Source organism: Cydia amplana, chromosome 12 (assembly GCF_948474715.1).
Source record: "Cydia amplana chromosome 12, ilCydAmpl1.1, whole genome shotgun sequence".
Lineage (NCBI taxonomy): Eukaryota > Metazoa > Arthropoda > Insecta > Lepidoptera > Tortricidae > Cydia > Cydia amplana.
The window spans coordinates 4804946-4829039 of NC_086080.1; the positions used below are offsets into that span (position 1 = coordinate 4804946).

Here is a 24094-nt window from a genome sequence, read left to right on the forward strand (position 1 = left end):
GGTGCATGTCATCAGATGGATATCTTGTTTGGCTGGGTGGAAATGAATGTGTTAATAGTACTCATTGTACAGTCGCCATCAGATATATCGGAGCGGTCAAGGTCCTCACAAATATCTGAACACGCCTCTATTGTCAAGGCGTTAGAGTGCGTGTTCAGATATTGTGGACACCTTGGCCGCTCCGATATATCTGATGGCGACTGTACTGAGATGATAGCAGTCATATGTACAGTGCTGTAGTAAGTAAAGAGGCGCGTCCACACCGAACGAGCCGGCTCGCGGGGAAATGCCGCGCGAAGCAGCTCGGGCGGTGGAGACGTACTTCGCCCGAGGCCCGAGGCAATGCGGCCGAGGCACGTCTACACAGACCGAGCTGCTTCGCGCGGCAACTTCCTCGCGAGGCGGCTCGTGTGTGGACGCGCCTAATAACATGCTCTTGTGATATATCTGAATTAATAAAGTTTTAGGTATTTGCTCTCGTAATATATTTCTATTATTAATCCACCACAATCCTGACAAGTAGCGGCCGTCCTCTCGATATTTTCATAGCCAAAGGCTTCCTCATCTTAGCGTCTTCCCGGTTCCACAATGCTACCTAATCCCAAGGATTCTCTTAAGCAAATTTTTTTGTGAAAGCTAAAAGTCAATATGGTCGTGTAAATATATTTTTGGAATGTTGGCGTGTCTCTCTTTTACCATCTCAACTTCCAACCAGTAGGTACGAGGGGAGGCCGAAATATTCGCGGACTAAGCTAGAAAAAAAAAAGAAAAATTAAAAAATTAACTATGTTACTTTTTTCCCCGCCTCTTTGGCAGTTTAAATATTTATTACGATTATTAATAGGTAATTAACATTTACTTTAATAGCTTTAATACTCTATTTCATTATTTTTCTAAGGTCGCGAACTTTTCAGTCACCCCTCTTAAACTAGAGCTAGAATTTGAATACAATCATGAAGAGATTTTCTCTCGCCGGGAAGCTGGTGGTAAACAGTAAAGTGTATCGGCGACAATAATCGCTAGTGTACCAAGACTACTTATTGACCGAGCGTTAGTGAAGGTCTTCGTTTCAGCTTGGTAGTAAGATATAATTTTTCTGTCGTTTCGTTTTTGGGAAATTTTCAAAATGGCCTAAACGACTTAAGCACCAGTAGGGTCTATGGCACTGTCGTGAGCTCGTTGACATTTTTACGCTATCGCGAGGTCTATACAGCTCTAGACCAATGGCATTCAAAGAGGTAGCCGCCTGGCTATAAAGAATGGCTTGGTGGCGTTGATATTTTTTCATGCCGATCACGATAAACGCTTCTCAGTTCTAGCTCTCCACCTCAGACAGCCAATTTAGCCTACACGCCTTCGATGAAAACAACTCAAGAAAAACAGTGCGTCGCGCCGTCATGATACGATTATACCATACTAAATATTCAGAAATACTACACATTTATTACTACATACACATTTTCTGTCACAAACACAAAGACATTTTGTCTCGCTCCAAATAAAAAGATATACTAGATATACGAGTGCGATAGAGAAAACATAACATACCAACTACAGCTTATTGGGTGACCTGTAGAACGTTAATGTCATAATATTTTAGCTCTGTCTCCTTCTAAGCATTTCAGATTCCAGTTGCCATGATCGTGGTATTATTTTTATACTATCATAGGAAAATCTCAGGCAGTGGCTGGCCGACACACTCGTCACGAGTACTATCTTTTGGCTTTCAGTTCCGTCACCACGCCTGTCGCTCATAGCTACCTATATTAGGTATAGTCAGCTGCAGAGAAAAGGTACCACCCTGCAGCTGACTGTACTACTAAATTTGGAAAAGCGATGTTCTCCTACCTACGTCACTATCGCTTATGATTGCATTCTTTGAAAGAAAGACCTTGTTGCGGTAGACCTCAAAATCAAATCACCATCGAAGTTCATGCGCCTAAAAGAATATTAATAGCAATTTTTCTTTTTGTCGTTTCGTGCTAACACTAAATTATAAGGTGGATTTAGATTTGTTTACATTTTGTATGTAAAATGTCATTCAATAGAACTTGCTAACTATGTAAACAAACCGCCATACTAAAATTGACACTAAATGTCAAATTACTAGTAACTTTTGTTTACATAGTTCGCAAGTTCTATTGAATGACAGTTTATGTGTAGGTACCTCTGAATATTCTTGGCTGATATACAAAAAGTCGGCCGTTTAATTAAATAAGAAAATAATTATATAACGAATTAGATATTTATTCAAAATAACCTGGCTACACCTCAGCAATTGTCAGTCGAGCGAGTGGGACAACCTAGTTCGCGGCCTACCGTTTACCGACGGAGAGGGCAGACGCACGAATCGGTTCGTGTCACACGAACGCCTCCGACGGCAAAGTCGCAACGCAAGCAATTGCGCAGGCAGTGCAACGATTGTCGCGTTTGCAGGCCACTAAAAAGTGATGTAAATAACATTTTAAACCCAAAACACCGTACACAAAGACTTCAAGTACTTAAATAACAAAAAAACAAATCGATAGACGCGTTGTGATCGCTCTAAAACGCCGTAGCAACGGGCTGGTGGAAACTACGACACAATTGACGTTCTTGTTTCTTATAATTATGTCGTGATTTCTTTATTAATTCGTACGTTGAACGTTTAGGCTGACTGTTGTTTACCAGAGTGCAGCGTTCCGTTCCCCCTCGTGTATTGGATGATCAGAAAGGCAAGTACTTTTATGCCCTTTGTTAGGACGAGCTTCACCTTTCGGCCGTTTTCATGGTCGTCGCTGTTTTTCTGTTTATTCGATAACAACGCTACACAATAACATACATCGACCGGATTAATTTCACCTTTAACTACAAGCTACCTACAACGAGCAAAGAAATACTTCTCATTTTATTACAATTACAACATACCTACCTACCAATACAAATAACCCTTTCACTAGGGTTCAAGACCTTTCAATAGTTTCAATCAATACCAGTAGTTGCGTGTTTTCGTAGTTAAAAATAATATTATTGATGTTACCATGTACATAGTATGTGTTGTATACGTGTACGTGTATTGTTATTCTTTGTTGTGCGCTGTGCGAGCCAGTCAGCTGTTCGGAGGCAGGGAGGGGAGACTGGTCTGACAACTCCCTGCGTTGTACCTATATTGTCTCGACGCAACTTCATAACAAAGTGAATATAGCAAAGATGTATTAAATGAGATATCCTCTTTGTTAATATGCGAATGTAATGCTAATAAATAGCCTAGCTACATTTTGCTGCTAGCCACCTTTGTTTCCAATCCATATACTTACCTACTATACACAGGACCTAAATCTAGGTCAATATGTAATAGGAAACGGTCATAATTGGATAAATAAATAAAATTATGTACAACATGTGTAAACTTGGGAAAAATATTTCTCAATTTTTTTGTCGACGTAGGTAGTAGTAGGTATAGATTATTATTAGCCATTTTGGAATAGTAGTCACATAAATGCATAGGTCTAAGTCATTGACAAACTACCTATAGCAGAGGACAGTTAACCCTTTGTCTTCCTAAGGCTTCTCAACCTACATATGCCATTATTGTCACCACAGCTGTGGCCAGCAATATCGGATTAACGGCCAACTGACACGTAACCTAGTTAGTGCATTGATATCTGTAGAAGTGGGCTAAGCATAGCTGCAACTAAGTGTAAGGCCTGAGTGGACGCTCATGTTGGGCGTGCAGCGGGGCGGAGCGTGCGGCGTGCATGTCAAACAAATGCAAACGTATAGGAGCGGCCTTAGTGCACGCTGCTCAAATCACCTTGTGAGCCCGACGCCACGCTGCACGCCCCGCCGAACGCTCCGCTCCGAGCGTCCACTCAGGCCTTACATTAAGTTATTATTAGTGTCCTTATTATTATTCACAACGATTCTAAGTCTTAAATTGACCTCCGACGTTTCGAGGACGGCGTTGTCCCCGTGGTCTCGGAAACAGGACCATGTGCGGGTAGTTCGAAAAACTCGAGCGCCTAGAAGATTTTGATGTCAACTTTAGCTAGTCTTCTCCGAGACCACGGGGACAACGCCGTCCTCGAAACGTTGGAGGTTTACGTGATTAAGTCCCGTCGTTGTGAATAATAAAGAGTAATGTCCTTAAGATGCAGATAAAATTTGCATTTTGATCATGCATTTTCATAATTTTATATTTTGATACAAGTTTCATTTATAGGCCAGGCAACGAATGCTCAAAAAAAGTTATAGAGGGTAATGCTTGGAACACAGTTTTTGATTTCGTAACTTTGTTTGGACTAGTTACCTAGGACCTAGGTGAACATATCAAAAGTTCCCGGCCGTAGCTCATGAGCCGGAAACTATATGCGTTCAGCGTGTATGTAGGTATTATAATTGTGTATTAAGTACCATATGCACCCACTGTTGAGAATACGCGTTAATTTCAACCCAGCCCAATTTGCTGGCGTTTAAAATATCGTCCCCGCATCTGACTCAAGGTCTGTCAATAGGCTATAATACCACAGGGGTTAGGGTCAACGCCTTCTTGAAATGCAATAACTATTGACGCACTGGTTCGTTGCACTTGTACCTATAACAAAACCGTCGAACAATACGCAACTTAATACTACACGCTCGGCCATGGTCACAACCACAGACTAAGCTAGACCGTAGATAAATAGTCATTGTGGACGGTCAGTGGACCACAGATAGTGCAGACTTGAATATAGAAATAGTGAGGATTATATCGCTTGTAAATACACCTGGTGAAATGAAATAACATATTGTTGCTATTGTCTGAGTTGATTATCAATTTATCATCGATGGCCACATCCGTGATCGTATCGCTATATTGATTTAGCGTAGGTATACCTTGGGATAAGGTCATCATTAAATAGATGAAATAGCCCAAAACTGCTAGTCTATCTAAGCTAACTTTGCATCGATTAGCGCGAACGTTTTCGTAGCGCTACGCTCGTAGCCGATCCACGCGTTTTCCCGCTTTGTTGGGAAAAGCGACTATGAACAGAACCCGCCGAGCGGGTTCCCGGCACTCAATGTGTTAATAGAATAAAACGAGGGAGTATCCAAGGTAACTCTGCATGGCATTTGCAATGAAAATTTGCGGCAATTCAATCACTACCTAGGAGCTGTTGCTCCATATTTATACCTACTATACTATTTTATACTGTTTTTATTAGTACCTAATGTACCTATTTAACTCTAACAAAATTTTGGTGGTAACTACCGGGAATAAAAATTCACAGTAGGTAGTTACCACCAAACCGAGTTGGTGGTAACTACTGGGAATTATTTTTCCTAGTAGTTACCAGTGGTAAAAGGTGGGAAAAAAATTCCCAGTAGTTACCACTGGTAACAACTTGGTGGTAACTAGTGGGACTAACCCATTTTTAGCTTAGACGGACGTAGGCTCATAAAAAAATACACGCTCAAAGTTACCTAATCTACAATTAAACGGCAAAAAACACGGCAATGGCCTGTGTTACCTGTAAGATTAGATACAGTGCGGCAATACTGAATAATTAAATTACACGTAAGCGTGACCCACGCATTTTATCTCATGCCGTTGACCCTGGGGTCAGCGTACCTGACTTAAAAGCTAAAGTCCGTTCAAGAGGAGATAAGCATCAGGGTTAAAAATGTTTGTATGAGAAACTTTGCGTAGATGTCTATCTTTCTTCTAAACTAAGTGGTCTAGACCTTGCATTCTTTTAGTACCTACATAATATTTAGTTTAGCCAGGATCGTTTGTGGACCACTGCAGCCTAGACAGAGGGAATCATGTTGTATTTCTTATGAATCTCACGTTCGTATCATCATTAATGTTCACCTTAAAAAAGGAATGAATAACCTATATGTTTTTACCCCTACCCCTTACTGACTAAACAATGGTTCTTCCGAGTCCGCGTCCATGTGAAACTTTTCATATTATTTTGTTACCTATACATACATAAAAAAAAAATTGTAGATTATCAAACTTTTACGTAAGTATCCAATTTGCAGACGTTAAAAGTGGTTAAAACGTGTCTTACGCAACTTAAATATTATTCAAAGTTAGGCACAATATTCCAAATAATTACAATTGAAGACATTCAAAGTTAATTAAATCAAACTCAGTTGAAAACACTGAAACTTCATTATAAGAGTTGGTAAAAGAATTATTTGCATGACTGACTCCAGCCAGCCTATTATGGATAGCTTTATCCATCTTTATCCACGTGATAAAATAACTGTCACTGTTTAACACCGTGGGAAAGAAAGTGACGGACACCGTTTTATCACGCTGTCACGTAGACAAGAACGACCATCATATCCGTACAGACTTCAGTAAACGACATCTGTTTACTTAGTCGAGAAAAGGCGACAAAGTGGGTTTGTCCGAGTATAGAACCAGACGGTGTATAAGGCTAGGTGCAATACAAACGTGTCATTACATAAAGTAAGGCCATGTAGGTACAGTACCTGCAATAATATGTTACACTACGAAGGCCGTAAAAATATCTGACACGATCTTATTTGTAGAGCCATAAGAGCGTCTCACATATTGTTGCCGCCTTCGAAGAGTAACATATTATTGCAGGTGACTGTACAGAATATAATATCTGTTATGATATGATGCTTACAGTTACCAATTCCCAAACGTTTCCCGGTAAGCCGAAGTTATTGTAACTCGCTACCCATTAGATATGAGCGCCGATTGGCATTTAGTCGGCGGCGGCGCGCCGGTCAAAATTGGTCGGCGGCGGCGGCGAATCGGCGGCGTGGCCTTGAAACACCTTCGATTAAATGAAAAAAGAATTCAAATCAAACTTTTACCAAAAAAACATGTTTTTGCTGTAAGAAAGTTATGAAATAAATGCATTTTTTATTTTCAAGGATAATTTATTGAATAATGGTACGAAAAAAATGATATCGTATAAACTGTGGATAAGCGGTATCGCGCGGCATCAGAGGCGGTCTTAATCTTGGCAAGGCTCTGGCTGGAAGATCTTAACGATGCCCTTATCTTTTGTGCTAAGTTAAAAATTGCGGATTGACTGTATCAGGGAAACGTCTTGTCGACAGTCCAAAGAAAAGCGAGCTTCGTCATTAACCAATATCGATTCAACAAAACCGATTTGTGTCAAAAAGTGAGGCCCAACGCCGAGCTCCATGTAACACCGAAGACTTGATTTCGACGCCTCCCAATGCGAGGCCAGAGGAAGAGTTGCAGGTAAGCATACAGCTAAGAATCGAACGCCAAGTGTAAGCTTGGCTGACGGCCGAACGCCTGGAGCGCCGATTGCGGCGCGCTTCTGTGCAAGGCCGAGCTGCAAAAGAGCAGAGCGAGGGCGCAGGCTGATAAAGACTGAAGCCATAGTGTTAAAGATCTGGAGCTTTCCTGCGGGCGCATTCGTGCGACGCCAAAGGCCGAGCTACAATGGAGCTAAGATCGGATAAGGAGCAATGCTCAAGCGTTTTAAAACAGGTCGAAAGTTGAGCTCCAAACAGGGCCAAAAACTTGCAGGTTCAGATAGCGGCTTAATTCCATGCGAGCGATGCAAGGCCAAAGATTGAGCTGCGAGAGAGCAAAGCTTGAAATTTGAACAGTGGCCAAGTTTAATTGAGACCCGATTCCGACACCCTTCCGTGCGAAGCCAACGGCCGGACATTTGGACGTGGAAACGCTTAATATCTCAAAATTAACCCCATTTTATACCCTTTAAAGACGTTTAACCATGCTTGCAATGGTTAAATTCGCGGTAAATGACGGACGGTTAGCTGGCAAAATTAGTTATGCATTGGATCGGTAATCCAAAGATGTGGGTTCGAGTCTCACGTTAGCCAGAGTTGATCACAGTTAATTTTTTCATTGTGATTGACATATGTCTAGTGTATACATATATACAAATTGTAATGTGGAACGTTCCACAATAAAAATGGAAGGAAATCAGTATGTTTATTACAAGCATATTAATTTCGTTTCCCCAAGACTAGTAGCGCGGTTACTAGACAGATAAGTTTGCATTTGCCTTCGATATTTTTGAATTATATTTTGAATTATATGGGCCTAAAATACCTTTTGAATGTCTATAAACTATTCGAAGTGGCGCCGTTAATGATCTAAACTCGATTAAAAATATATTATCTGATTCCGAAAGTAGTAGTAACTACCAAGGTCACGCCGATGCCACGCCGATAGCGCAGCATCGGCGGCGGCGGCGCGAAAATTTTGTCGGCGGCGGCGGCGCGCCGGCGCGGCGCTCATATCTACTACCCATATCCACATGCCCAAAAACAAAGCCGTTTAGTCGGTTTTGCACGGTTATTTTTTGGCAAGCCCGAATGCGCAGTGGCGTCGCCGCGGCCTAATAACTGGGTCAAACCAGTTGCAGCTCGGCGCTGTTCGGCAGTCCCCGGGGATGTTCGGGAGGCATTTCCACGACCGTGTTTTCCTGGAAAAAGTTGCCGTCATTATTTTTGAAGTGAAAACTTCTTTAGCGGCTTTTTGAGGTGGGGAAAAAATGATAAACTCGAGACAGCGTAAGGCGACTACCTGACCGTAAGCCCTGTAAGGTGGCCACTCATAATTTAGATGGCATTTAAATCAATAAAGAAAAACTCAATGTTATTTGACATTTATGTTGCGGACTCCTTTTCAAAACCTATACTTACCTTTTTACACACTCTTTACCTAGGTATGTTCAAATAATTTGACGGTATCATGGCAGTATGTAAATAAACATGTCAATGAAAATGTGTGATCTTATTTGAGAATGATAATAAATCAATAAATCAATAAAAAAAAATTAATTTAATTTAATTTAATTTAATTTAATAGAATACCTCCGCTAAACGTATGTATCGTGTTACCGGGCGTCGGTAACATAGTGAGGTGAGTTTTCACTTCTATCGGCACTCCCGGAGTGCAACCCGTTGTTTTTTTTTCTTTCAGAGCGTTTGTTGCCGTTGCAGACTGTAGGTACCTACTTTTCTTTCTACGGCACTTTAAGGGGTTTGCCCAAGATGCCAATCGTTTGGTAGTGAAGCCTGCTATACGGCCACATCTCAAAATTTATGATCATTGGAGATTAGATCTTTATAAAAAATAATTAAAGTTAAGTATATACCTATCCTTTGAAAATGTTGGTGCCCAAGTGGCCGTACCTAATAGCAGGAAACATACCTACTATGGGTGTTAAACCAACGTTATACGGAAGAGTGATAGAGAGATAAATTACCGAACGCATCTCTCTGAGCACTGAGCGGACCACCGTGCGTGCCCGGGATCATTTTAGGGTTCCGTAGCCAAATGGCAAAAAACGGAACCCTTATAGATTCGTCATGTCTGTCTGTCTGTCTGTCTGTCCGTCTGTCCGTGTATGTCACAGTCACTTTTCTCCGAAACTATAAGCACTATACTGTTGAAACTTGGTAAGTAGATGTATTCTGTGAACCGCATTAAGATTTTCACACAAAAATAGAAAAAAAACAATAAATTTTTGGGGTTCCCTATACTTAGAACTGAAACTCAAACTTTTTTTTTTCATCAAACCTATACGTGTGGGGTTTCTAATATCATTTTTTTCTAAACTGAATAGTTTGCGCGAGAGACACTTCCAAAGTGGCAAAATGTGTGTCCCCCCCCTGTAACTTCTAAAATAACAGAATGATAAAACTAAAAAAAATATATGATGTACATTACCGTGTAAACTTCCACCGAAAATTGGTTTGAACGAGATCTAGTAAGTAGTTTTTTTTTAATACGTCATAAATCGCCTAAATACGGAACCCTTCATGGGCGAGTCCGACTCGCACTTGGCCGCTTTTTTTTTAGATTAATTCAGATTATGGATTCTTTTTCAAAATGACCTATGGTTCACTAATGGACTCCAGTATACAAGGTGACCTCAGCTTTCTATGCCGAGTCAGCTTGTGGAATAGGTAACTCCCCTGAGACACTGTCTCATTGGAATTTTGGGTTCACTGAATTTGTTAGCCGCATTACAAGTATTAATCGAGACCATCGGTTCGGAAATCTGCCTTTTAGTCGAGCGCGCAATTACCTAAGATCGTAAAAAATGTGATGTGACCCTAATAAATTCGTACTTTTCTCCTTGTAAATGGTAGGTTATGTTTTATATGACCCAGTCCCAACCCCAACCTTAGTCAGCAAAACTATTAGCTTAACTTCTGCAGTTATGTATGTATACCTGTAACCTGTAAACGTGGTACCTAAGCTAATAGTTTTGCCGTTTGTACATTTTCTATGGTTATTTTCTAGAGTGCACAGCAATTGCACAACTTAAATACTGAATCCCACCTTCCTTGTTATATCCTCCTAAATCCGTTTTTAAATACCCCGGATAGTAAAATTAGTAAAATAAATAGTTAAATTGGTCAATCCGCTAACAAATCTGCCCAGTCACTGTCATTTTAGTACAAAACTGGATCAGGAAATAAACTTTAATTTTTGTTTATGGGATAAAAGGCAAAGACAGCAAGACTCCTCCAATTGTTCGGTAGATTCCGCGCGGTGACATGAAATAATATACCTAACATAATAAAATATATTCAAATGCTCAGGATGTATTTTTTAGTTCTCCGGTGTCTTGCGATGGGGCGGGCATACAAATGAACATTATTGTGATGTGGCCTTGGACGTTAACCGTCTGTAACTCGATATGTCTGAATCTCGGAATTAGTATGTGACTGTCTGGAAGTTATGGTCTTTTTATAGTGCTGTCTGAGGTTTCGTGACTAACCGATGCCGAAGGGTAGATATGACTTGTACGTGGCAAAAACCAACTCACGGGTTACAGATTTTGTCCACAAGTCGACGCGTATTATGCAATGTGGAATTTCATACAATTATAATCACTATCCGATCCTATTAACCACATATTAACCACCAGTTTATCCGAATTGCATCTTCAGTTACTGCTTTGGAACTCAGGGCCCTGGCCTTCCGACTTTTTCTCCTCCAACCTCCAACTCGCATGGTCTTCGGCATCCTCTTTACCAACACCTGGAAGGCTGTTCCTCATGATGAGATGGCATATGTATGTTTATCTACGTAACTTTCCTCGATTTCTTCAGGGTCCATTAGGCCTAGGCCCAACTGGGAAGTATTTCAATAGTCAATAGTCAAAATATACTTTATTCATGTAGGCCTAGCAACAAGCACTTATGACTTATCCCTTTTTTTGCTGTTGTTATTGCAGTCCCAAGGCACCCTGGAGGTGCAGAAGGCCTCCACAAGCTCGCGCAACGCCTTTCTTCTTCGGCGATTCTTCTGTTCATAGGGCTTACCGCGAACCACGCTCGACGTGTTGCCTCCCTGTCACACTTACGTACGAATTCACAAGTGCGACAGAGAGGCAACACGTCGAACGTGGTTCGCGGTAGGCCCTCTGGCCTCGCTCCAGTTCATCCGACCACTCGTAGTCGTAGCTCACTCTCGACCGACCGTCGCCAAGACTGTACAGACGCATCCCCTTAACCTGTCAGCTCCCAAGGGCTCAAATTTGAGCCAGAACGCTTATGGTGACGTCACACACGTGAGAACTCACGGGTTAAACAACTTTCAAACAAATAAACTTATAAATCGAGGAACATGCATTCATGTAACCCATTTACTGACATGACAAATCGTACCATCTGTGTAATGTTCTAGCAAAATAAAAATGATTCTGATTCTGACATTACATAAAAAGAAATCCCGAAAAAATGAGAACTTTTTCTTCCTCTTTCCGTCCTACGAAATTTAGCAGTCGGTTACATTACAAACACTCCGGTTGCCCTCCTAAGGTAAAAGGCCGTATTTTCAAAGAACACTATATGAAAATACGGCCTTTTACCTTAGGAGGGCATAGCTTCGCGCCATGGTGTTGCTAATGAGTGCTTCAACCTTTCCAACATGTAGTATACTTACTCGTAGCAACGCCGGAGGAATGTTATTACAAATTTTCTACGCGACGGCACCGCAATCGATTTCGCGTCACGGCAACAAGTAGGGCCTTTTCACATTGGCGATTGTGGCTGCCTTTCCACTGAGGCGGAGATGAGAGAGGCTAGGTTCACAGCGTTTTTTAAATTTGCCGTCTTTTTCTACTGACAAGGTCGCTGTGCCAAAGTATAATATAATATATAGAGTCTGTGCGGAAAGAGAAGAGTCGTGGATTGTATTGGGCCCCATACATTCCACGACTCTTCTCTTTCCGCACAGACTCTACTTATTTTAAAAGGTTTTTTTCTCGCCAATCCGCCAGTAGCTAAAGTGAGACCCGTTTGGTACCAACGTGTGAACGTAGCTTTATTTGAACGCGTAATTGGATGGGTTCCCTGAACAAGTCGAAACAATTTATAAATATATGTCTACCTAATCAAGGTCCTATATTTTTAATTGGGGGATAAAAGTATTGATATATCGAGTGAGATTTCCTTATGTAGGTAAGTATTTCAATGCGTTTAGAACTTTAGGCTCTACTAACTTATAAATACCTACATATACTATGTCGCGAGCGGCACAGTTTTACCGTTACAGCGAATATAATACGGCCACAGGGCGTAAACGTGATTGAAAAGGTTGCAACTGAAATAAGCGGTCTTTAGTCATAGGACCATGTGTGGTCATCTGCGAGTAACATTTATATGCTTTATAGTCTAGCTAGAGTTCTAGACTAGATATCTAACTAACCTGCGTTTTAGACTCTCGCCACTCTCGCAACTTTCTTATACTACATATTCTATGTCAGTGCAAATATCCCAAAAAGCCTTTACCGCGCGCTCTGTCGTTAAAACGAAATCCTCTGTATAAACCCAATAAAACTTTCAGGGCTTTATATAACAGTTCATTTCTCGTTTTAAGTAATACAATAGCGGGAATCTATTCACCCCAATTTCGTTTCTTACAATGATTCGGGGTGAAATTGAACAGGCTATCAATTCTATTGTCGTAATGTCGCGGTTTCTGTGCTATTGCTATCACTTACCAATAACCAGTGTTATATTTATATCTATAGCTTGGTCCCTGTCCCTGGTATACTCCCGGTCACTGGTATACTGGTTGACTTGAGACGATATAGTTACTTAGCGATAGTAATAGCTTTTCAGGAAAAACGAGGATGATTGACGGGAATGGTCGTTTCATTCGTTACATTTAACGTTTCTACTTTCTATGTATCGGGACTTTGTCAACGCGTTTGTATGGGGTAATTTATCGTCTGTTATTTCGTGAGTCTGAGACGTAGAAACATGATACCAATACCTAGAAATACACATACAAATGTGTCTGCTAGATTTGTCTAATAGCAGATGTGTCTGGTGGACAGTTTATGGCGGGAATGAAGCACAGATGTATCTGTGGACTAGGGATGCCACGGGGCTTCAGCTCCTACTTTGTTAAACCGGAACTTCCGTTTGGTAGGTGTGTACACCGTGAGATCCGACTCCGCCTCTGCTATTTTTTTTTTCATACCTCCGACTCTAACTCCGCCACCGTTAAATTTCAACCAAAGTTGTAGGAAATGCATTGGTCGCGGCAGCGGCGCTCGACTATATCCTCCTAAGGCCCGAGGTCCTACCTATAGTACATATTCAGTTTGATGTAATTTAATCTAGTGGCTCTGCGAGCTGTAGACCTCGCGAGCAGAGCTTAAAACTGAATAAATGTATGGCAAAAATATTTATTAAAATATAGGTATAGTACATGTAATATAAACAAAAAATTAAAAACTACATAAAGCTACGAACAAAAATTAAACGAATACACTTAACCCGCGCTTGATAAATAAAAAATACGAAATTTTTAATTTTTTCAAAATAAAAAATAAAATAAAAAACAACTATACGAAATTTAAGTATTAAAAAAATACAAAAAGTTATGTAGCAGTATACAATTACTGGGGATGGAACCAGGGACCTGCCGATGCAAACAAAAAAAGCGAACGTTTGCAAAATACGCCATTATAGTTCTTACTAAAGCTGACGAAATTTAGCTACTCATTCTCAAGTAAAAACTAAATATCTTAATACCGCCAAAACCAGCGATACAAATTTTCTGAATTTTTGGCCATTTAATCTATAAACATATATCAAAAAGAAAAAACTCTTATGATACCGATACGACTATTTTAAAAATTCCAAAAACCGGATCGTCAAAAAAAAATTATTTAGTCATAGAATTCGGTCACAAAATTTCACGAAAATCGGTTAAGAATTGCGACCTGTAGAGGAGAACATCCGGACATACAAAAGCAAAATGCCCGAGTCAAACCGTAGACCTTCGCTACACTTCGATCAACCATGTTCAATTGGAACAGAGTCGCTTTTGCTTTGTTTCGTTAAATTTTCAAACAACGCAAAATTAACTCTATTTCCTACAGTTTAGGTTCAAATTCCAGTGGCAAATTTTGGATGTTTCATTTGTTAGGCTGGGCCTTAGGAGGATAAGTTTTGTTTGACTTGTCGCTCGAAATTACAAATGTACTTAAGTACCTATAACTCATGATCGCTCGCTTTAGTCCCTCTTTGTCTTCAGTGTGGACAGATCCTCCGGATGGATGTCCTCCATAAATTGACAGATTTCTCCACCAGACATATCTGTAAATATAAAGGTCAAACCAATTTGTCAGTCAGAACCAGGAAAACGATACTGATCCTTTTCTTTTGGGTGCTAGTACTAGTGTAAGACAAAGATAGTATGATTCTCTGTCTATGTTTAAAATGAGACAGTCTTTTGACAAACTATAGCTGGTCAACCAAATCTTGTCAGTAAAAAAAGGCGCGAAATTCAAATTTTCTATGGGACGATATCCCTACGCGCCTACATTTTTCAAATTTGCCGGCTTTTTCTACTGTCAAGATCTGGTTGACCAAGTATATATCTAGTATGGTCCTCCCGCGAAAATCTTTATCACTCTCGCATATTCCAGCAATGTACAGTCAACAGCAGAAGTTGCTAAGCGGGCGAGGTGTTCAAAATGATCTTGACGCGACTAAGGTGTCAGGTAATTTTGAACACCTCGCCCGCTTACTTCTGCTGCTGACTGTATTAGAGGTGAGGCAAATAATGATTAATGAAATAAGAAAGTGCGCGCTATGCCTTCCGTCATTTTCCCTGTTTTATATGATGGAAGATAAGCTACCTACTGAATGAATTACTTTTATTATGACGGTTTAATTTCACAATAACCTTTATCGTGCCTTTATCATAGGTCATAGAACGATAGGGAACCTGATTTTACCCCTCCTCCCATGGTAATAAAAAATAAAACGTGTACGTTTGTTGTATTGTTATATTAGGTTAGCTTATTACCCCCGTAAAATAACAGTTTTACCCCCACGGGGTTACCCCCAGGTTAGGAAACACTGGAATATATATTATGAATATTAATAAGTAAGTACGTATTATTGCATTATGTATGTGCATAGTAAAGTGCATTAATAATTATAATTAATAATTTACGGAGAGTGGAATGGACTTTATGTAAAATAGCGAGCATTTATATGTCAATGCAATTAATATATTTCATTTTTCTACTCCAGCACTAAAATGTGTCAATTAAATGACTGACAGTGATATCTAAAGCAATGTCATTTGAATGATTTGTCTATAGGCTCATAAGATGACTGCTAGCAGTCATCTTATGAGTATAATACAACTGCTTTATTTTTTTTAAAGATACAAGTTCCGATCATCTTGATTGAAAGAGGTATGTTTTCATTTACAATAATAACTCTTTTTTTTTTAAATAATAACTCAATTTTTTTTAAATAATAACTCTTTTTTTTTAATAATAACTCTTTTTTTTTAATAATAACTCTTTTTTTTTAATAATAACTCTTTTTTTTTTTTTTTGCTGCAGCTGTCATAGAAAAAGTAATGTATGCAACAGCTCATAATTGGTTCTTAAAATTCTCGGGTCTTTTTTTACAAAACTCGACTACGTCTCGTTTTGTAACTTCGACCCTTGAATTTTAAGAACCCTTATTATATCACTGTTGCATAAACTACTATTATTAAATGAGGTTTAGTACCTAGTAATAAATTTTATAGTTATCACTGTAAATACTGTAATTACGGAAGAAAACAGCGTATAATTAATTTATTATTTAACATTTTTTATCATCACCACATAGTATAAAACAAAGTCGCTTCCCTGTCTGTCTGTCTGTCTGTCTGTATGCTTAGATCTTTAAAACTACGTAACGGCCCGGATTTTGATGCGTTTTTTTTTAATAGATAGAGTGATTCAAGAGGAAGGTTTATGTATAATTTGTTAACCCGTGCGAAGCCGGGGCGGGTCGCTAGAAAGTAATAAGACAAAAATGTACTTACTTAAAATAACAGTGGCTTATGTTACCGGACGTAATTAAATTCACAAAAACTTACTTTAAAAGGGCGATTCTCAGAGATGACGTTCGGTGCCTGACTTCGGTGCCGAATTTTATTTTTTACTTATTTGATACACGACTTCATTTCCTAAGATCTAGCCTTAATATAAAAAATATTGGTAGTGGAGGCCTCCATTAGAACCTTATAGTTTTTTTGATATTTGAGATTTAAAAAACACCGAAATCATGTGCAGGCACTGAAATCAATTTGCCTCACCGAATTCAAAAACGCTTACACAGAAATCACACTTCAATATTATATCTAAATTATATTATAATCTATTCATATTTTTCATTATTATTTGATGATAAGTGATGTATGGGGTTCTTCAAAAAAGGAGTGTACAGGTTTTTAAAAAAAGGTCGGCAACGCGCATGTAACACCTCTGGAGTTGCAGGCGTCCATAGGCTACGGTGACTGCTTACCATCAGGCGGCCCGTATGCTTGTTTGCCACCTATGTGGTATAAAAAAAAATGTAGCGAGGCTAATGATATCGCATAGCTTACATAAATTTAATAGATAGTACCTTTGTTTACTCGAGTTTTTAAAATAACCAAGTTGCGGCTTATGAAACAACATCTCTAGAAGATATCCCACACTAATTGACTATCCTCATACAATAGGGCGAAGTACGTATGGTCCCGAAACGAGTTTTAGACATGTCGACCACAAATTCGCACATACTTAAGTGCCATGAAAAAGAAAATGTTTGTTTCACACAATCCAACGGCACACTCATCAAAAAGAAACTTATGTTACCTACACCCGATAAACAAGATACTTTTGAGTGGTGTTCAATGCTCAAAAATTTTTAATGCACTTATAAAACAATGTAAACAATACGGAAAACAAGTATTTTGCTAGACTTAAAAATATGTAGTATTTTTGAATGACAGAGTTTTAAAGCGTGTATTCCCTCAATTTAAAACTATTTAAAGTTGTTGACTAATGCTTAAAGATCTAATCACCTATTCATTATGATCTCCTGCACCGTCAAACACTTGAGCTAAATTGTAACTCCGATATTTAGACATAAATGAATCAGACATTGAGGATTGTTAAAACATTGGCTATGTTGAATTTGTGTTCATGGCTATGCTTTAGAAATATTGATCAGTACCTACCTACGTTCAGTGCCTTTGAAGCGATCTCGACATTCGAAGGCGACTTTATTTTTAATCCCTTGTTTTGTGGGTGCACCTTGCATAGTATACACAAGTTATTTTAAACGAAGTGGGATCTAATTAACTACATTTATTTAAATTGGCTCAAGTTCAAGGTATCGTGGTGTAGGAGGGCCACAAGTGATACAGAGGACAAATTCACATAATATACTCCATTGGTTTGAAGAGAAATTAAGACAACAGCGGATAGAGAGAAAGAGACATTGGGTCTACGATTTTCAACATACGTCTTGTGAAAAAAAAAACTACTCATTGTAAACTAGTGATTTTGTTTACCTATACTATGATTTAATTTAAGTACATAGTTTTACGTTTATAAAACATATCTTGTACTTTTTAGGTGTGATAAGTTGGAAAATAAAGTACAACAAACTAGTTTACAAAGCAGGATTTGAATTCGGTGATCACTTTCTTGATATCGGTGGTCAAAAAATCCACTGAAACCAAGGAAATCAACACCAGTGATGTCAAAATTAATCGCTTTTTAGCAATTACAGAAATAGTATGAATGATACAGAGGAGATGTAATAATGATGGGTTTACGTACTTTCGAGGATTTCTTAATCACTTGCGTAACGATAAAGACACTAAAACTGTGGGAGAAAATTGCACCACCGATCTCAAAAAAACATAGAACCAAACCCACCGAATGACAGAGAAACATTTAAAAAACTACCTTAGTATACTGTGACTGCACCTCTACTTTATTCAACGGTTAAGGCACAACTAAAGCATACTTTGTTTGAGCCACTCAGTTCCTGGTCTACAACTTTGTAAGTGTACCGACATGGTTTGTAAATTACACCGCAATCAGTCAGTAGCCCGGGACACATCGTAAATTTGGTTTTATTCAATGTGTTGAGCTAACACATTATTTTGATTTATAGAATATCATCAGTTAACTAATACCTTATGCGTGAATACCGATAAGGGTCAATTTCACCAAACGAGCATTTTTGTCTAATTTCCATGGAATTTTGAAATACCAACATTACACAAAAAAAAATATGCTGATAATTTGATAAAAAATATAATAAACATTAATTTTCTTATGGGGTAAAAAAATTCATAAAACTATAAAAGTTATTTCAATTTAAAATTTTGGTCAGGGCACGGGAATTAGTGTGTCCATGGGAATTAGATTTTACTAGCACGGAAATTAGAACATGGCACAGGAATTGTTTTCTTAGCTTATTTTGGTAGTTAAAACTATTATTTATGTATATTTTAATCTACAATAATATACTTCAACCATACTGAAGCGGCATCGAACATAATATCTTCTTTAATTTTAGTTTCGGACGACAAATCTACGAAAGTATGATACACTAAAAACTACGTATTTGACTAATCGTTTCCTTGATTTTAATGGCAACTAATCTCTCTTTCTTAGTAAAATATACATATTTCAAAACAATACTTTGAGTAGTAGCGTAAACATGTCCGCCTTACATACAAAACTATTCATTAAAAAGTGTCATTATGTATCTGCATGTAGATAGGTACAAGGTGTATGATCTGGTATATGGCCGTATAGGAAATGATACTAAGATAGGGGCACAGAGAGAAGAAGTTATTGTGTAAGTTAATCTGAAGAAATCGAATATGCTGCCTTCATAAATTCATAACACAAAAAATTGTTTAACCACATATGAGGTAAGGTGGGGTAAGACTATCACCGGGGTAAGACTATCACAGACAGACAGACATGACGAATCCATAAGGGTTCCGTTTTTTGCCATTTGGCTACGGAACCCTAATAAGGTATCTAATAGTATTACGGTTTAATTTATAACAACTAATCTATTAAACGAGCAATTCTTGTATATATTTCGGGGATCTCGGAAACGGCTCTAACGATTTCGATGAAATTTGATCATATATGAGGGTTTTCTGGAGTGAAAAATCGATCTAGGTAGGTGTTATCTCTGGAAAAACGCGCATTTTTGAGTTTTTAGGTAGGTAGGTATATGTTTTCCAAGCAAAGCTCGGTCTCCCAGATATTTAAACTTTATACGGCATACGCTGTCAGCTGTCAAATTTACAAAAACAAAACATTGCAAATGTGATTCATTTTGTTTCATGTAACCTTAGGTACAGGTATTATAATATGTAATAATTCCAGAAATAGTTTTATGTTTATATAATATTTTAATGTTATAATATGATCAATGAATAAGGTAAGGTGGGGTAAGACTAACAGTAGAAGGATTCCATACAAGTGATAGTCTTACCCCGGTGTCGTCTTACCCCACCTTACCTTACGTATTAAAATTGCCCGGGTTATTCGGGTCCATCCTGTATGTACTATAGTACTTATACTAAAAAACTATTCACAGATTTTTGTGCATTCTTTAAGATTTCGAGATATACGTCGTATTATTATTACATATAATATATATTCAATGCCAATATATATATGTAATAATAATATGACGTAAACATTGCCAATTAACTTACAGTGCCGGAATAAAAGATTTGTTGACAATATATGTAATACTTTCTAATTCCCGTGCCACTTAATCAGCTGTTTTAGGTAAATTTGCTATGGGAATTAGGGCACGGAAATTAGAATTCGTAATAAAAAAATTCGCCAAAAATTTAAATCGTGTTTGACCAAACTGTTATGTTATCGCTTACATAAAGATACATAAAGGGCTCCTAAATATGACAATTGTCATTGAAAAGCTATGTGGAAAATAAAATTTATAAGGGGCATCGAAATTAGAAAAATATTGTCGCCCACCCGGATTCCGAAATACTTACGCTATTTGCTCGAACACGCCGCGGCTTGACTTACATCCGCTTGCTTTGAGAGACAGCCGAATACTGCCAGTACAGGTGAGGCGGGACACGAGGCGGTTCAAATACAAACGTCGGCTGTCAGAGCCCTTTGAGTTTTGCCGACGAAATTTTACTCGCGCGCTCGGACAAAATTTAAACATCGATCACAAGTTATTTACCACAATGAAGTTAATAGTATATGTGCTCAGTGATAGTAAATATCATCTAGTTTAAGTATTTGACACTAAATTAGTGATACTAATGTAGAATTTTTCGTAGGATTTTTCATTATGCTCAAAAGTAGATTCCGGACAGGGCACGGGAGTAGTAATTTGAGCCTTTAGGTATTTTTATGTGTACTCTAAAAACCAACTAATCAGTGAATTCATATGGAACTCGGTGTGAAAGTGTGACTTCTTTATGTAAAAAAAAATGGTAAGTATTATCTGATGCTAACCCGCGATTTTCATCACGGACAGAAAAAAAATCGTGTTCAGAAATTGACCCATAATAACTTCGATATAATTCCCCATCTTGAGTAATAATTTTTTGTTTCAAAAAATCTGGGCGCGGGACACGCCCACCGAACATCATTTTTCGCATTTGGATATTTTTTTCATGTATTATATAAATAACAAATAATTAGTTTGATAGTGTTCCAGACAGAATATATGCTGAAGATCATGCCTGAATTAATTCAGATTTATTAAATAGTAAATTCAATAACTTTTTGCCCCGGACACGTAAAAATGGCCCTCCTGAGAAATGCCCAAAACCGTACATCCTACTACACTCGAGAGCCATATAAACCGGTCAGCTTGTAAGAACATTTACATACAAATAGTCCCATTTTCCTAATTCTTGAGTGTAGGTATTAGCTACTGCTAAGAGGCATGCTCGTCTCGCTTCAAAGTGTTCAAAAACTTGTAATGACATCATAAAGATTAATAAACTCATATTTTAGCATGACATGCTCAGTAAGTTTAAGCAGGTACCGCTAACCGCTAAGTGCGTTTAGCTCGGCTAAGGAGCTAATATTTAAATTGAAGTTTGATATCATTACCGGAACATTCTAGTGCACTTATTATTCATTAAACATTTTTTGCGAAGATATCTTTATTGAAAAGAACTAGCCTCGGAAAAATGTATTTTCGTAGTAAAATAATAAATATAATGTAACATGTACGAGTATAATTATGGTGCCCCCAAAAATATGACTATTGGTTAGACAAGCAAATGTGTGCTTTTCATGTCATGATTTTTTTATTACCTTGTAAGTTTTTAGTGAGACTTTAAATAATAAACAGATTAACTAACATAACCAATGGTGTGACTAGTTATCTATTTCATAAAATATTGTTTGACAATTCCCTATAACTAAAATTTCGATTATTATTTTTAATATCAGCATAGAAATCGTAGTTTAATTTATTAAACGTCCTTTATCTAACCTCGAATCCATTCAGTTTTTCTATTAAGATTTAAATTACGAATGTCTATAATTAAATTGATTGATTAATTACAACTGATTACAGTTTGGAAGTGAACATTTTTACGATCGAGTAAATGGGCGCGTTTCCTAATATAATTTCAAAGTCCGTTTTACTCGTAGTTCCTAATGTTCATTGAAGCAGGACGATGTGGCTAGTTATTTGTGGATGTACGCTACACTGAATGAAAAGCACGTAAATCTTTGGCTAAATATACAGTATATAATACAATTATGTACACAAGATACGGAAAAACAGAGAGTGTTTACTAAATAACGAGCTATTTACACATAAAAAGATGTCCAAACTAAGCACTTGTCGCTCGTTGACAGCACTCTGGTACGAGAAAAACCTGTACTTACCCACATATAAACAAAAGACGCGCGCTGGCAGCGGCATCCTTACCGGCCAGCCAGCAGCCTGCCAGCACGCGCGCAGCACAGGTTGGTAGGTCCGTCGCCAACATGGCAGATGTGGGGACTGTAAAAGGTTACCTACATTAGGATTTAGACTGCATCAACGTTATTGCTGCTGCAGGAAATGTCAAAATCGATGACTAGATTGATTTTTAACCGACTTCCAAATCTATAATTTAAAAAAAAAAAAAAACGACTTCTATGCGGCCCGGTGAAAGATTATTGTAGATGGTGCGCTATGTAGAAAAGGAAGCATTTCGTTTCTGTAAGGCTCGCAGTTCTAACCTAACCTAACCCACTTTTGTTCGGTTCTGTGAGGATAGCAGTTCAAACCTAACCTAACCCACTTAACGGCGCATGCGGTGCGGTGTACGGGGGTTTGAGCGGAAGGGGTTTGGCCTCATCATACTTTATACCTACATTTTATGGTAGGTAATCATAGTGGTTTATTTAGTTTAGGTATCATAGTGGTTTTCCGGGTCAAGGTCCGGGTCTGTGTCCGAGTCCGGGTCCGAGTCCGGGTCTAGTCCAGGTCCGAGTCCGAATCCGAGTCCTGGTCCGGGTCCGGGTCCGAACCGGATCCGGGTACGAGTCCGGATCTGGATCCGAGTCCGGGTCCCAGTCCAAGTCAAAGTCGAAATTCAAAATCACCAAACATGTACTATGCGTCGTTGAAGAGTTCTGTTCTGATCATCATCAGCAGTTCCAGTTCATCAAATGCGACAGTTTTTAATGTTAATGCTTTATTTTATGATGAAAATACAGAAAATTCTATACGTGTGCCTTTAAGATTTGAGGAGTTCCCTCGATTTCTCATGGATCCCATGTTCAGAACTTGAGCTTGACATAAATATGGCTTAAAAACCTAACTTGCTTAACAAACATAACGAAAAGAAAAAATCGCCAAACGCGAGCTATGCGTCGTTAAAGAGTTTCGTTCTGGTCATCATCAGCAGTTACACTTCCTCAAATGTTACTTTTTAAATGTATATGCTTGATTTGTTGATTAAAACACAACAATCACTATATGTATGCCTTTAAGATTTGAGGAGTTCCCTCGATTTCTCATGGATCCCATGTTCAGAACTTGAGCTTGACATAAATATGGCTTAAAAACCTAACTTGCTTAACAAACATAACGAAAAGAAAAAATCGCCAAACGCGAGCTATGCGTCGTTAAAGAGTTTCGTTCTGGTCATCATCAGAGAACTTTCAAAATCGGTCCAGTAATGACGGAGATATGGAGTAACAAACAAAAAAAATAAAAAAATAAATAAAAAAAATAAAAAAAAACATACAACCGAATTGATAACCTCCTCCTTTTAGATTTGGAAGTCGGTTAAAAAGGAGGAGGTTATCAATTCGGTTGTATGTTTTTTTTTATTTTTTTTTATTTTTTTTTTTATGTTTGTTACTCCATATCTCCGTCATTACTGGACGGATTTTGAAAATTTTTTTTGTGATTGTATGTATATGCATACAGATTGGTCCCGTTTTTGTCAAAACCCAGTTCTGATGATGGGATCCATGAGGAATCGAGAGAACTCCTCAAATCTTAAAGGCATACATATAGTGATTTTTGTGTTTATATCAACAAATCAAGCATATACATTCAAAAAAGTGACATTTGATGAAGTGGAACTGCTGATGATGATCAGAACGGAACTCTTCAACGACGCATAGCTCGCATTTTACGATTTGTCCTTTTCGTTATGTTTGTTAAGCAAGTTAGGTTTTTAGGCACATTTATGTCAATCTCAAGTCCTGAACATGGGATCCGTGAGGAATAGAGGGAACTCCTAAAATCTTAAAGGCATACATATAGAAGTTTATATATT

The 24094-nt window shown here is 38.3% G+C and overlaps 1 protein-coding gene across 1 annotated transcript in view; it reads left to right on the forward strand.

Annotated features, from left to right (window-relative positions):
• Positions 1-2321: 2321 nt before the first annotated feature.
• LOC134652850 (protein yippee-like) overlaps positions 2322-24094 on the forward strand; it is a 180924-nt gene continuing 159151 nt past the window's right edge. Inside the window, exon 1 of the mRNA XM_063508047.1 lies at positions 2322-2714. The gene's annotated coding sequence lies outside the window, so the exon portion shown is untranslated. The remainder of the gene's footprint in view (positions 2715-24094) is intronic.